Here is a 16,209-nt window from a genome sequence, read left to right as displayed (position 1 = left end):
TATACGATAGTTTTGACATTGCCGTTAACCATCTTGTGATGTCGCGCACATCGCCAGAAACTGTTTTCACACGTAGCTGATTGGCTCCTCCCCTCTGTCAATCACATCGCTGCTGATTGGTTCAATTAGCTGCTTTTCTTGTTCATCCAGCATAGTGAGAACCGAAGCAAACTACTAAAAGAGAAGACCCTGATAAGCAAACAAGCAGCTCTATCGGTCTACCTGGCTGACGCCACGTTTCAGGGATGGACTCAACCTGTTGCTGGGAGTGAAGCTTAAGCCTTTTGACGCTGCTGCAGTGTTCAAGTGTTGACGGACATCACAGTGTTAAAAAACACGTCAAAGAAAACACGCAACACGTGAAGTCTCTAGCTCCAAAAATTTATAAAATAATTTGTAATTGGTTTAGGTTATGGGCACATAAATACTTTGTTTGCAAATGCACCAATTTTTAAGGATGTTTTAGTTCGCATAATTTGGGTCAAATTACGATAATTTTAAAGGGACAGTGCGACACTTTGTCATTTCCCATTTGGCAACACTGCTCAGTAGGTTCAATATTAGGAACCTGCTCACACTTGTTCCTTAGCAGCTGGAAGTGAAACCACCCTGGATGGTTGGTGGTGTCAGTTGACAACCTGTCTATAGCTGAGATGATCTAATGTGGACACAAGCTGGGCTTTGCTCATACTAAGCTTTAGAAAACCAAGCACCCAGATTCACCTGCAGCATCTTCCACACAGCAGATGAGCAAACAAGCTAAGTCTGTCCTGTTGCTGCCTTTCTGTGCTTCAGATGACTGTTGCTCAGTGGCAGAGCGGAAGGTCTCAGCTTCAAACCCCCACCAGAGCACCAAGTGTGTCCTTGGTGTAAAACACCAGCTCCCTGGACCCACTGCCACTTGAATGCAGTAGACACATTTTGTTGTTACATTGTATGTGAGAATGAAGGATAATAAAGGATTCTTTCTTTCTCTCTGGTTACAGGGTTTACATCTCAAGCGGATCCTGTGAAAAACCTCTGGCACCAATGCTCAGCCCCTCCGAGTCTGGCAGCTCTGTTCATCAAGACTCCTCACGCCGCTCGTGGATCTGTTGGAGTTTTTACTTTACCATGTCTGACAGTTCCCAACCTGTCTTGAAGGTTCAGGTGTGTGACTCAAATGAAAGCTCGAACCTAAAGGAATCTAAGCGTAACTGCTGTCTGGTGCTGTAATTGTTTGGGTTAATATTTTAAAGAATGTGTATATGAATGAAGGGAAATTTAGGTAAATGTACATAGTTAAGAGCAAGTCCTTACGGCACCTGTTTGGCAGCTTATTGAGGTGGAAGCGTTGTTCGCCAGTGGAGGTGGCGTCAGGGCGTTGTTTTTGTTTACATGAACTGCTGCATCATAGTGATGGGAAGTCCAGCTCTTTTCACAGATTCGGCTCTTTTGGCTCCTAATTTATTATCACTCAGCGCCTTATGTTTTAGCCGAATTTAGCAATTATAAATGGTTTGTGTGTTTCTAAACATTTGTTTATTCCATGTTTTCATAAAAGTCTAATTAATTAGTTTAATTACTCTATTTAAAAACATACACAGTCACTACTGTTTAACATTTTAATCAAACCTTTAGGTCTTAACATTATAACACTTTAGATAATAGTGTTTAGTGGAGGTTGACAGATATTTTCATTTTACGAAGTCTGTACTCAGGTTGGTCTCTCCAATATCATTAAAATTCATCCAGACGCTGCTTCTTTCTCAGTTTTTGGTGATTTTTCTTACTTTTTCCCGACGCAGCCGCACGTGGAAAGGTTGTCTGCATTAGAAAGAAGAAGCTTATGAGAGTTGTCTTTTGTGTAATTTATTATAAATATAAGGAAAAATGAAATAATGGGGAAAGCAAATCAAAAACATGGATGTTGATCGTGCACATTAACAAACCAAAAACTCGCTGGGGAGATCAGTGCACACACCACGAAGGTGTGATGCAAAGAGCCCACGATCCTCAAGTTGCTTCTGTCCAACTACGGTGGAACGTCTGTGTAGCCCAATCAGACTGCATGCACCATCTCATCCCTGTCACCGTGTGTGTGGAGATGTTTACATTCTCACATCTGCATTAGTGGAAGGAGCACTAAGTCTCAACAGACAGAGACACAACTCCCCGGCCTTGGGTTTGGGAGATAGAGTCCAGAGTCTATCAGGCAGAGACGACCATTGAACAATAGGTGAAATGTCAAATACATAAACAGATATAAGACAAAACATGAGATATTAATTGCAGAAGAAAAGTCATAAATCATATGACAACCACAAACGCAAACAAACTGGAGTGAAGCAACTCGCTACAGAACTGCGGTCAAATGAGCCGCTGTTTGCTTTTCCGTGATCAAATGAGCTGTTGATATATTCGAGGTGCGCAATTTGTGAGATAGTTACGGTAACAGTGTACAGTAACTATCACTGAGAAGAGCGGGGGAGACTCACTAGTGAACAATGGAGATGATATTAGGATTCAAGTCTTAAGGAAACAAAAGTAAATTTAAGAAATGATGGAATTTACAGTGTATGTTGGAGACAACCGTCTGAATGATGTCACACGCCACGGCAGCGTTCGTGAGGGGGGGCGTAAACATCGATGAGGATAACGTGTGTTGAAACTCTCTGGGTAAATAATATGGACGGAGGCCCACGGCCAGCAATTTGATAGAAGGGCTGCAGATCTGCTCTTTGACCGTCACATGTCCAGGATGGCACCACTTACAGTATTGTTAATAAAAACAGCCAACTCCCCCTCGTCGCTTCTTCCTGGTCCCCACTCAGGCTCTGTCAAAGCGCACAGCGCTGAACCCGTCACTGTTAATGCTGAATTCTGGGATGACGTCATGCAGCCAGGTCAGTCATCTCTACCAGCTGATTCAATAATGAGGTAAAGAGCAAAGTCCAACTGTGTGTGTGTGTGTGTGTGTGTGTGTGTGTGTGTGTGTGTGTGTGTGTGTGTGTGTGTGTGTGTGTGTGTGCGTGCGTGCCTGCGTGCGTGCGTGTGTTTGTTTTCTGTAACACAGCAGGAAAGAAGTACAATTGTTTGTTTTCTTGTTGGTCCGAATCACCTGAATCATCCTCACACAAAAAGACAATTTTCAAATGTGCTTTTCAGCCATTTCTTGAATTAGGCTTATTGTAAAACCACAACTCATTCCAGATGTGGTGCATCGGAGCAGAAGAGACGACGGGAGCCGCTTCGCTCTCTGCTTCTGCTTTGTTCAGATCCACCGCTGCTGCTTTAAGACGTGACTGGACCCTGAACGTCTCCACACAATGAACAGTAACTTCACCAGGAAGCCTTTAACCCGGCTGGTTTTTATTTCAGGCTGTGCTGAAGTTGATGTGACAGATGTTTGCTGTCCGTCATCTGATCCCCAGGTTGATTTTAACTTAACTTCCACTGGTTCTACTCTGTCTGACTCAGACATTCTTCAACCAGATGATTTGACTAATGCTTCACTACTGACTCAGAACCAGAACTAGTCTCACTCACATCTGACTCGTCCCTGAGGAACTTCAGCTGAAATCCCACTGAGTGTGTTAACTTTTATTCCTGTACTTCAACACATTTGTGTTTATGTTTTGTCATTTTTTATATCTTGTTCTAATTGGGAGCTTGAAGCACCTGGTTAAGATGTTTCATACTTAATTTAAGAAGGGTGACATTAAGTTGGTTCATTTCTCTCCAAACTCAAACAGCTTCTATTTTTCTAGAACAGTCACGTTTATTTTCTCTACGCAGCGTGTTGGACACTGAAGGTCGAGTGGATTCAGTCTATTATCATTTCCACTGGTCGCTGGGACGCAGCATGAATAAAATGATGGCGTAATCACACGTCAGCGCTCACTCTTCACTGTCAATGCAGACGGGATGATTCAACCACACGAGGAGAAGCTTCGATCTGTGGGTGAAGTGGCACAACCTGGCTTCAGATGCTGCAGCAGAGACGACGCCAGCAGTAAAAGCTGAGTGTAAACAGGTGGAGGGACGCGGCTGCGTCAGTGGCTACAGGTAACAAAGCTAACGCAGGTAAATCAAAGGGGAAGGTGAGTCTGATGAGCAGGATGCAAAGCGTCACTCTATTCTGACAGAAACAGAAATCTGATGTCTGGAAAAATAAAAAAATAATTAATAATGTTACATATTATTAAAACACAGTAACAAGACATTTACATTTATTTTTATACCTCTGGCCATGAAGACAGAATTTGTCCTGATTTTCTGCCTCACGTTTAGCCCAGTGTCTCGGTCCGTGCATGAAGTGCAATTCATTATTCATGTGTAAAATGAAAATTGAATAACGTCTTTTCATGCTGTGTTTCGCTTCCGTAAATCGGTTAAAATAAACACATTTGCGATATACTGATTTACTCATTCTCCTTTTCTCCACTTTCAAAACGAAATAAGAAAAAAGGAAACCGGGGGCGGGGCCAGTCGCCGGACTTTCAAATTAAAACGCCCAAGAGCATTTGAAGCGCAACATCGGCAAATATTTGTAACTCTTGAAGGATTGCGGTCGTGTTTTGACACATAATGAGACCCACATTGATAGCATTAACCAACGTAACAATTGTTTATTTAAATCATTTATTTAACCAAGTGCTGACAACTGATTGACAATCACTGTCATTTACTCCTTTAAACTTGTAAGCAGAAAACACTGGGATCTTGTTGTCTGTGTCGTAGACCGTCATGAATCGTTTGCCTTTGTCATACATCTGACAGATGACTCTGTATCTTTTTACGTCTTTAACCTTGCCATCCTCAATGGTTTCTGCAATGTTTGGTGGTGTATTCTGAAGAAGGAACTCCTGACAATCTGAAATTGATTGCACCACTTTTGTTTCTGTAGAAGTGATAGACAGGAGGGTGAGGACTGTGACAGGCAGGAGACACCACGTGTTCAGGAAAGTCATCATTGCCACACACTGTGGGAAGAGAAAGCAAAGAATTTCCAAGCATCACATTTACACCAAAACCAACTAATATCAAAACATCACAAATATTGGTGGTATTAACAGACCATTTCTCAAAATTAAAACAGTATTGTCCTCCTGTTTTTAAATTAAATTTAGACTTATTTTGTATTTTGAGGCCTCAGGTCATAATTGATGGAACTCGTAATGTTGACTCGTAATGTTGATGATGATGATGACGAACATGGATAAAAACAAAATAATACATTCTAAAATACAATAATCAACAACAGCCAATAACTGCAACCTGTGGAAACATTTAGTGTACACAGCATTCCTCCTTGTCTCTTACCTTTCCTCTGGGCTCTCTCCTTGCAGCTTGCTCTGTCCTCCTCTCACTCTGTGTATTGGTTTTTATGTATCCTCACTATTATCTGGTTTTGGAGTTGATAAGAATATATTTTCATTTCATTTGGCAATCTCCTCATCACCAAACAGCAGAAAGACACAATCAATCGACATATGAAGAAGCACTATATACAGTTAAACATTCAAATGAGATAATACTGTTTAGACATAAGAGCAAATACTGTGGTTTGCCACAGTTTTGCATTTTAACAACCATTTATGAGTTACGATAAGAAACAATGTTAAACTGTTGTCACGATCGCACGGATGAGGACCCACATGCACAGCACAACAGCGTTTATGATGTTAAGAGGACAGTTTATTCCCGAATACAGAATCCACTTCAGGCAGCGTGATACACGGGAGATCAAACGGGGTTTAAGCAGGATCAGGCAGAGACGGCGTCAGGGACAGGCGAAGTCATACACAAGAGATGGATTACAATACCAGAATCGTCGAGCATCAGATCGTGGTCAGGCAGGCAAGGTCGGTAACAGGCAGAAAAGAAGACCAGGGCAGACAAGACAGGCAGGGATAAGGCAGGCTCAGAATCAGCAGTCAAAACAGGGTACACGAAACACGGCAGGACAGGATCAATGAACTAGAAAATGACGGTCACACACAAACAACGATCTGGCAGAGAACTAAGGACACAGGTGGTGGTTAAATACAAGAAGTGATTACTGTTTTAAAACAGGTGTGTGTAATGACCGGGTGAAGCAAGAACAGCTGTGACGTGACATAAACCGGAAGTGAAGCTCGAACTGAAACAGAAACCTGGGAGACTACCAAAATAAAACCGGAAATGGAAACTAAAAACCCAACCCATGATAATATGGCCAATGAACCAAGTCCTTTTCAAAATAAAACTGAAACACAGAGCCAGAACCTGACAGTACCCCTCCCCCTAGGGCGTCTTCCACGGCGCCCACGGAAGCCCCCCCCCAACCAGGGTGGGCGGAGGGCGGTCCCAGGAGGAGGGACCGAATCCCACCCCCTCAAGGCAACCAAGCAGGGTGGGCGGAGGGAGGACCGGAGGAGGGTCAAATCAAGAGTCCATAACACAGAAACAGAAAGTCCACGGCCAGGAAAAACGCAGAGTCCAGGGATTCCCTCACGGAGGGTGGAGACGCGGCGAGATCCTGCTCAGCTGCCGCTGAGGCAGGGTGGCACGCCTAGTGCCCTTGAGCTGGGCCAGCGTCCACGGGGACCACCCCGAATGGCGATGTCCTCCAGGGGGACGCCGATCCTGGAGACTGAGGGGTCGAGGCGGACCAGGGACTGGAACGGAACAGGGACTGGAACGGCCGCTACGGGGCCGACAGGAACAGGGACTGGAACGGCCGCTACGGGGCCGACAGGAACTGGGACGGCCGCTACGGGGCCGACAGGAACTGGGACGGCCGCTACGGGGCCGACAGGAACAGGAACTGGGACGACCTCTACTTGGCCGACAGGGACAGGAACTGGGACGGCTCTACTTGGCCGACAGGGACAGGAACTGGGACGGCTCTACTTGGCCGACAGGGACAGGAACAGCCGCTACGGGGCCGACAGGAACAGGAACGGCGTCCTTACCGGAGCCGGCAGCGCTGCTCACTGGCTCCTCACTGGAGCCGGCAGCGCTGCTCACTGGCTCCTCACTGGAGCCGGCAGCGCTGCTCACTGGCTCCTCACTGGAGCCGGCAGCACTGCTCTCAGGCTCCTCACTGGAGCCGGCAGGGACTGAGACGGCATCTACTCCGGAGCCGGCATGGCTGCTTGCAGCTGCCGCGCTCGACGGAGTAGACGTTGGGCCTGATCAGGTGTGCATAGCACTTGTTCGACGGGTGGTGCCCTCTGGCTGGAACTAGAGATGTCCAACTCGAGACCTCCCACTCGACTCAGCGTCGATCTTTTGAAGCGGAAGTGTCGTCAAGCAGAATCTCGAGCGTGTTCCGAATCACGTGACCAATGAGAGCTAGAGGTGTCGATACGTCACGTGACTGCCGAGCGGCTTAAGTGCACTTTGAACGGACGGTTGTTTTAATATGGCAGAGCTTTATAAACGTGGCAAGCGGTTCGCAGATGATCTATAAGATGATAGATGATCTAGAAGATAGACAAGTTTCACATTACAGACATCTGTAATGTATTTATGACAAATTCAAAATGTAATTAAAGACTAAAACTACATTTTGACAAGTCGCAATTCCAATATGATATCTTTATTAGTCAGACATCAGTGCCGTGCAAACAGCTCCTCTCTAAAGCTGGAGAGGTGGTAAGATACTGATTAAAGTCATGTTCTGTGGAAAAATAAAATGAAATAAAAGGTCTTTGAGGAGACATGTTTGTCCGTTAGTTTAATCAATGTATTAATAAAGCAAAGTTGCAGAAGAACAAATACAGCTCTAATAACATCGGACATCAAACATATTTGCCACATCAAGGCTACTTATACATTATTATCCAGAGAGAAACACAATTACACACCTTTGATTAATTAAGTTCTATTTGACAATAAAACATGGACTGTGATCCTGAACAACCACGTATCAGAGAGGGTTTGATGGTCAGTCTGCTCAAGCAGTTCTCACGCACAACCAGCAGATGTCGCTGTTCTGACTGTGTCGTGATGGTGTCGAGCAATGTGTCGATTTCAGCCCAACTGTGTCATAGTTGCTCAGTGATTCATGAGGCTTCGATTTCGCCAGCTCTAGCTGGAACAAGACCTGAGCGTGACTCGACTGGGCTGGAACCTGACTCGACTGGGCTGGAACCTGACTCGACTGGGCTGGAACCTGACTCGACTGAACCGGAACGTGACTCGACTGAACCGGAACGTGACTCGACTGGGCTGGAACGTGACTCGACTGGGCTGGACTCTGGTTGCGGCAAGGCTGAGCTGGAACCTGAACGGAGCATGACTGAACTGGGGCTGGAGTCTGAACGGAGCATGACTGAACCGGAGCTGGGCTGAGACCTGAGCAGAACACGGCTGGGCTGAGACCTGAACAGAGCACGGCTGGACTGGAGACTGAACAGAGCACGGCTGGACTGGAGACTGAACAGAGCACGGCTGGACTGGAGACTGAACAGAGCACGGCTGGACTGGAGACTGAACAGAGCACGGCTGGACTGGAGACTGAACAGAGCACGGCTGGACTGGAGACTGAACAGAGCACGAAGACGGGAGACCGCATGAGTGCAGGAAGTCCTCCCAGCGGAGCAAACGTGGAGCTGGGCAGGTTGGTGCAGACACAACGGTCCGACGGGGCTGGGAGGAGGAAACCGAAACCATCGGCGGTGCGACCGGGGCTGGCGCAATCCGAGCGGACGGCATGGAGGCGGGTGTGGTGCGGAGCGCGCTGTTTAACTCCCGAAGTCGCGCGCACAATTGCTCATAGAGGCGATGGACACTGGGCCATTCTAGCACGCTGTCCTCCTCCAAGGTCCACACCGCCACTTCCACGGCGCTGCGCTGGGTTGGGCGCCCTTCGGTAATCCTCCGCGAGGATTTTAAAATAATTGCGTAGGTCGCTGGGTAGCTCGGCGCATATGAACTCCATATTCCCCGCAGGTGAATGAGACTCGCCGCCAAAAAAAAACAAGAAACAAAAACAGTCACTGACCTGGACGGCAACTGAGTGCTGGCTGGGTCCAGGTCTGGCCAGATCGTTCTGTCACGATTGCACGGATGAGGACCCACATGCACAGCACAACACAGCGTTTATGATGTTAAGAGGACAGTTTATGGCTGTGAGAGGACTTGATGCTGTGAGAGAAGACGAGACTCTGCGAGAACAGCACGAGAAATTCAACAAGGCGGCGCGACACCGGTAGTAAACAACAGCGCGACAAACTATCCGCCAATTTAAATAAATAACTACCTTATTTTATGGAAAATAATCAACCACCCTACCATTCTGGATAACACCGAAGAAAGTTTCGAGTACATCGACGAGTGCTTCGAGCGTCTGGTAATGGGGAAAAAAGGAGACGGCTCCAAACAAGCGTTCCCGTCCGTCTGACTCACCTGAGTCACCTGGAGCTAGCTCGGCGGATAAAAACATCACGGACATCCTGGAGTCAATCGAGAAAAAAATATCAAGTTTCGACGCACGTCTGGCGCTAGTGGAACTCCTCCACAAAGAGTTTATGGCCCTCCGCGACTCCCTGGAATTTAGCCAGCAGCAGGTGATTTCTCTCGCCACCGAGAACGAGGCCCTGAAAGGAACGGTGCAGTCCCTGACGGAGGATGTGGCTCAGCTAGCGGCCGAAAATAAAAAATAAAAGAAGGTATCATCGATCTGCAGGCCCGCAGCATGAGGGACAACCTGGTGTTCTCGGGGATTCCAGAACAGGCGGAGGAAAACACGGAAACCACAATTAAAAACTTCATTAAACAACAGTTGAAGATTCCAGCGGAAGTTGTCGACAAGATGGTGTTCCACCGTTCGCATAGACTTGGAGGAAGACGACCGGATGGCCAGCGTCCTCGACCCATCGTTGCCAAGTTTCATGACTTTAAGCAGAAGGAACTGGTTAAGAGCCGGGGCAGACAGCTGAAGGGAACCGACTACAGCGTCAACGACCAGTTCCCCAAGGAGATCCTCGACCGCCGCCGCCGACTGTTCCCCATCCGTAAGAGGTTCATGGCAGAAGGCTGCAGGGCTGTCATCAGCGTCGACAAACTGTACGTCAACGGAGAGCTCTACCGGGACCGGGAAGCAACTCCGTGGCTGTACTAGCAGGTGGTATGTAAAAACAATGGTTTAATGTATAAGGTTTGTTAAAAAAAAACAATAGATGTAATGCAACTATGTGTTATAACTTTACATCCAGTATTCAAACTCGTTCTCTCGCAGATGTTTCATATAAATGTTTATTGTCATTCTAATGTCACTCACTCACTCACTTTGCGAAACGCTCACCATACGTAATCACCCACTTTCCTTTCACTTTAATTTTCCTTCCCTTTACTCTTTTTCCTTCACCTACTTTCACTCCACACTGTGTACATCCTTCTTTCCTCGATTCTTCTTCCACGTAGTCAGCCAGCTATGTAGCCCTCCAGCAGCCACACACAAACATCTACTGCACAGGGGAATCACGTGCACATACATAGATAACACACAACTCAGAATACACAGGTACTTAAGGTTAGCCACACACCTAAAGTCTGTCACACTACATACACACAAAACTAGTGATCCACAGCAGTCAGGTAAGATATGACACCACTGAAGATTGTCACTTGGAATGTACGTGGAATCAATAAGAAGGAGAAACGATTTAAAATATTTAACCATTTGAAAACCCTACAAGCAGACATTGTTTTACTACAGGAAACTCATATTCCCAAAATTATAAATTACACTCTGGCATCAGCAGAGTTCCCACATGCTTACTTAGCCGGTTACAATTCTAAACAAAGAGGGGTCGCCATCCTGATAAATAAAAAGATTAACTTTACGCATAACGATACCATTGTAGATCCAGAAGGGAGATATATAATCATTGATATCTTGATAGAAAACATTGAATATTGCATAGCTAATGTGTATGGCCCTAATGCTGATGACCCCTCTTTCTTTCACAGCTTCTTCACATCACTGTCTGCTCACTCTGGTTCCAAACTTATAGTAGGAGGGGACTTTAATTTAGTATTTAACCCAGAGTTGGACAGGCTAAGCAAAGCTGTGAGCAACAGGAACTGGCAATCAGTACAGACCTTAAAACAGTACATGGATGACTTTGGTCTCTGTGACACATGGCGTTCTCTTCATCCTACATCCAGGGAATATACCTTTTTCTCACCAGTTCACCACTCTCACTCCCGTATAGATTATATTTTAGTAAATAACTCAGTCTTACAAGATGTCTCTGACACCAATATTCACTCTATCACAATCAGTGATCATGCACCAATGTCAATTTCGTTGATTAAGACAGCCACACCATCAACCAGGAATTGGAGGTTTAATACATCATTACTCAATGATCAAGACTTCATCAGTTATGTCAGGAGAGAATGGAAAACCTTTATAGAAATCAACGATACACGGGAAATCTCACCCTGTGTTCTTTGGGAGACTGGGAAGGCAGTTATGCGCGGTAGAATTATTTCATATTCATCACACAAGAAAAAAAGGACATGTTACTTGAATTAGAATTAGAGCAAAAAATAAAATCTCTAGAGATTAAATATGCAGCCTCTCCAACCAATGATGTCCTAGAAGACCTAAAGAATCTAAAGCTGAAATTAAATAATATAATTGATTGCAAAACTCAGTTTCAGATAGACCAATTACGCTGGGAGAACTTTGACCATGCTAATAAATGTGGTAAATTTCTAGCTAACCAATTAAAAAATAATAAAGAGAAACAAATCATCCATTCAATAACTAATAAGGAAGGCAACATTACTCGTGATCCCCATGAAATAAATGATACCTTTAAAAACTTTTACCAAGAGTTATATACGTCCCAAATAGATCCACCCACCTCAGCCATAGAGGCGTTTCTGAATAAACTAGAACTGCCAAAGCTAAATGAAGAACAATCTACAACTCTAGACTCATTGTTATCTTTGGCAGAACTACATGAAGCTCTGCAGGAGATGCCCAATAAAAAAGCTCCAGGACCAGATGGATTCCCAACTGAATTTTATAAAGAGTTCTGGTCCATGCTGGCACCCAGCTTTTACAAAATGTTAGCTGAAATTAAACAACAACATTCATTACCCACAAATATGAATTCTGCCTTCATAAGCCTGCTCCAAAAACCAGGGAAAGACCCTACACTCCCATCAAGTTATAGACCAATTTCACTAATAAATGTAGATCTAAAAATAGTGTGTAAAGCACTTGCTAGAAGATTAGAAAAAAAATCACTCCATATATAATTCACTCTGATCAAACAGGCTTCATTAAAGGTAGACAGTCAACAAACAATATGAACAGACTAAATAATTTAATTGATTATGTCACCATCCATAAACTAGAGACAGCCATCGTCTCCTTAGATGCAGAAAAAGCTTTGATAGAGTAAACTGGAAGTTTCTTTTAGCCACTCTGCACAAATTCGGCATTGGGGAAACATTCATAGACTGGATCCAAATATTATACAACTCAGCAAACGCTGCAGTCAGAACAAACAACCAGATCTCACCAAGGTTTAATCTGCATAGAGGGACAAGACAGGGCTGCCCACTGTCCCCATCACTATTTGCATTATTTATTGAACCTTTAGCCGCAGCAATAAGACAGCATGAAGGAATTACTGGAATATCGACCAAATCAGTAAATCATAAAATAAGTTTATATGCTGACGATGTGTTACTGTTTCTCCTTGAGCCACAGACGTCTCTTCCTACAACTATCAGCCTCATAGATGAATTCTCAGGACTTTCAGAGTACTCTATTAACTGGACCAAATCTATAGTGCTACCAATTAACCTTAAGGTGACTAACATCTCCTCTACCACACTCCATTCAGGAAACATTAAATACTTGGGCATTGAATTGTCGTCTAGGCTATCAGAGCTTATTGATCTAAACTACAATCCATTATTAAAACAAATAGAAGCCAACCTCAAAAGATGGCAGTCCTTACATATTTCACTTATGGGAAGAATTGCCACCATAAAAATGATGATCCTGCCAAAAATTAATTACATATTTTCAATGATTACAACTCAGCCAGCCCAGGCGTGGTTTAAGACATTAGACTCCTACATCTCAGTTTTTGTGGAAAACCAAGCCACCACGAATTAGTTTAAAAACTCTTCAAAAATCCAGACGCTGCGGCGGCCTAGAACTACCTAACTTCCACCACTATTTTCTTGCCAATAGACTGAACCATGTCCACAAATGGATAAAACCCATGCCAGCAGACTCCTCCTGGATAGACATTGAACAAACATTTTGTGGAAATATTAAAGTTGCAGATCTGCCCTTTATCAGCACCAAAATCAAACATCATAGTTGTTACCAGAACATTAGCATAAAAGCATCTCTGCAAGCCTGGTGGGAGTTTCTTAAAATTAATGGGTCTTCGCTTACTCTTTGCCAAAACACACCTCTCTGGAACAATCCAGACATCATACAAAACAAAAAGGCAATACACTTTCCAACTTGGCATATCAAAGGGATAACACATCTGAAACATGTTTTCACAAGAGACAAGTTTACCTCTTTTGAAGAACTAGTGTCTCACTATGAAATCACTAGTGCCAATTTCTTAGAATACCAACAACTCTCGGGAAGAGCTGCGGTCCCTGCCTGGGGCCACATGGACGGCAGGCCGGAGACCTACCCTCCCCACGAATGTGATCAAGCGAATGGTGTGGGTGGGAGAATGTATCTGAGAGTGCATTGGTTCACGTATGATTGACTAGTTTGTTGTGAGAGAGTCTATGGTGTGTGTGTGTGTTGATGTGATGATGTGTGTTGCACATGTGAGTGGGTGTATGCGTCTGTGTTTGTGTGAGTTGGTATGCGTGTGGTGCGGTTGAAGTGTGGGGGGTCCGGTTTTTCGCCCGGGGTACGATGATCGTCTGCCTGGGCGGTCTCTTTTCTGCTGACCCCACCAATTGCTGGCCTTGTGCTGCAGGCCGCTGTAGCGCCAGGGGATGAGGTCGGGCCGATGGGGTAGGCCCCGCTCCGCCCGTGTGGGGGTGGTGGACTGGGGGCGGGCCCCACTCTGGGCGCGGGGGCATCTTCTGGCGGGCTCCCTACGGACCGTGGGTCCTCGGGCTCTACTCTTTCAGGCCGACCCTCCCGCCGGGGGGAGTGTTTGCCCCTGGTTCTCTTGGGGCGGACAGCGTTGACCCCCGGTGACCCACTCTGGCCTCGGGTGCTGTCTCTGTGGCTGCTGCAGCTCTGCCTGGGGGGCTCTGTGTGGGCGGCTTGGGTCGCAACACCTGCCCTCCTGGAACTGAAGGTGCATGGGCTCCCTGGCTGCTAGGATTCCTTCCTCTGCTTGCTGGATGGGCGTAGTGGCGGAGCCCCTCACATCACCCTGGCTTCCACAAGTGGCATTGTTCATGCACCAACGTCTGCCTCACCCTTTGGGTGAATAATGTTAAGCTACAGCCTTACTAACCTTGTAGTGGGACACTTTCCAAATCCAACTGTAAGTATTATTGATACTTATCACTACCAATATGAATAATGTGTGAATATGGAATTTGTGGTGTTGTATGTCATGACTTTTATTAAGTAGTATGGGATATGTATAATAATGCACATATGTATGCATATTGTATGTATATGTTTGTATTAGTATGTGCACATACCTTAGCACTATTATTGGTATTAGTATTAATCTCCAAGGTAAACCACAGTACAAAAATTGTTTAGTTATGAATGTGTTAGCCTAAGGTACATCCATGCTTCTTATTTATTTATTTTTTTATTTATTTTTTTGCTCCGATTGTTTACTTAACAGATTTGCTTAGTTTCAGCAGCTGGTTGCACCCCTTACCCCCCACCATCCCCCCCAACCTCCTGCATACACACCCTAAAGCAGAAACCTAACCTGTCCACCAACACAGCAACATCACACACATTTTGGATTAGCTAAATAAACCATTAAATAAACCATAAATCAGGAAGAGTATATATATTCTATATATACTCTTGTTAAAGCAAAGCTGTCCATCACAATATGGCATTCAGCGTAATATATGCTGCTTGCTTAACTGCTGGACAGAACAAAAAAAAAAAAAAAAAAAAAAAAAAGAATACCAACAACTAAAGTCAATACTTAATGCAAAAAGTAAAAATACTGCCATCCACATGCAACCACCACCAGTAATAGAGCGATTTATTGATATATCAGGAAAAAAGGACAGTATCCAAAATCTATATCTTAATTTCCAATGTAGACCAGACAGTGAGCCTTCCGATCTCTAAATGGGAAGCTGATCTCAATATCACCACTAATTACACGTTCTGGAATAACATATGTTCTAATTTATTCAGAATGACAAAAAATACAAATTTACAACTAATACAATACAAAATTCTTCATAGAACTCACTATACAGGACAAAGGATGTTCCAAATGGGTCTCACAAACTCAAATATTTGCCCTCACTGTACAGATAACACAGCAGATAGATTCCTACATGCATTCTAGTCATGCTCACCTGTGCAGCAATTTTGGCAAAGAGTATGTGAACACCTGTCAACCCAGTTAAGCTGTCCAATCCCAGCAGCCCCTGCACTTTGTCTTCTAGGAGATCTAAGTGGGCTTGATCTAGAGACAAACTCATCACACAAACTTCTTTCTGCCCTCTGTGTCGCAAAGAAAATCATCCTCATGAACTGGAAAAATAAAAAAAAATTAAGCATTACTCAATACCTGAACAGCTTGTTAGATTATACCACCTTAGACACATTGTCTGCTTCATCAAATCAATGACCAAAACTATACTCTGATTGATTCCATTTCCAGGTAAGGATGCGTGGGGCTCAGGTGCTGCGTCATGTCTGGCACAGTGGTGGTGGGGTGACTAGTGGTTGGTGGTGCCTGCCTGCCTAAGGAACCGGGACAACGGGTTGGTGGACTCTGGGCTGGCCGCAGGGGTCCCCTGCGGCGGGGGTGTGGTGGCTGCTGGGACCGGCGGCTCTGTGCTGGGGTGGGACCATTTTGAGGGTTGGCGTGTGCCTGTCTCCGGGGAGCCGGAGGCGGGCCTCCCTGCCGGTGTGCGGGGGCGGACCTGGGGGTGGAGACCTGGGTAACCTGCGTCCGGGGGACTCCCTCTGGGGGTGCCTGCCTGTGCCCGGAGGGGTGTCTCTCCCCTGGGGCGCTGCCCCTGCTCGGGTGCGCTGCCTGCCCTAGCGGTCCGACGCCCTCT

This window comes from Betta splendens, chromosome 2 (assembly GCF_900634795.4).
Source record: "Betta splendens chromosome 2, fBetSpl5.4, whole genome shotgun sequence".
Taxonomy (NCBI): Eukaryota; Metazoa; Chordata; class Actinopteri; order Anabantiformes; family Osphronemidae; genus Betta; species Betta splendens.
The sequence above is the reverse complement of the archived record's forward strand: the minus strand, read 5'-3'. Positions refer to the sequence as shown.